Genomic DNA, 516 nt, shown 5'->3' on the forward strand with positions numbered 1-516 from the left:
CCAATCCCTCCCAGCATCAGAGTCTTTTCCAATGAGTCAACTCTTCGCATGCAGTGGCCAAAGTATTGGAGTTTCAGCTTTAGCCATCAATCCTTCCAATGAATACCCAGGACTGATCTCCTTTAGAAAGGACTGGTTGGATTTCCTTGCAGTCTAAGGGACTCTCAAGAGTCTTCTCCAACACCACAGTTCAAAAGCATCAATTCTTTGGCGCTCAGCCTTCTTCACAGTCCAACTCTCACATCCATACATGACCACAGGAAAAACCATAGCCTTGACTAGACGACTCTTTGTTGGCAAAGTAATGTCTCTGCTTTTGAATGTGCTATCTAGGTTGGTCATAACTTTCCTTCCAAGGAGTAAGCATCTTTTAATTTCATGGCTGCAATCACCATCTGCAGTGATTTTGGAGCCCCCCAAAATAAAGTCTGACATTGTTTCCCCATCTATTTGCCATAAAGTGATGGGACCAGATGCCATGATCTTAGTTTCCTGAATGTTGAGCTTTAAGCCAAC

The sequence above is a fragment of the Bison bison genome, unplaced genomic scaffold, assembly GCF_000754665.1.
Source record: "Bison bison bison isolate TAMUID 2011002044 unplaced genomic scaffold, Bison_UMD1.0 scf7180017864385, whole genome shotgun sequence".
Lineage (NCBI taxonomy): Eukaryota > Metazoa > Chordata > Mammalia > Artiodactyla > Bovidae > Bison > Bison bison.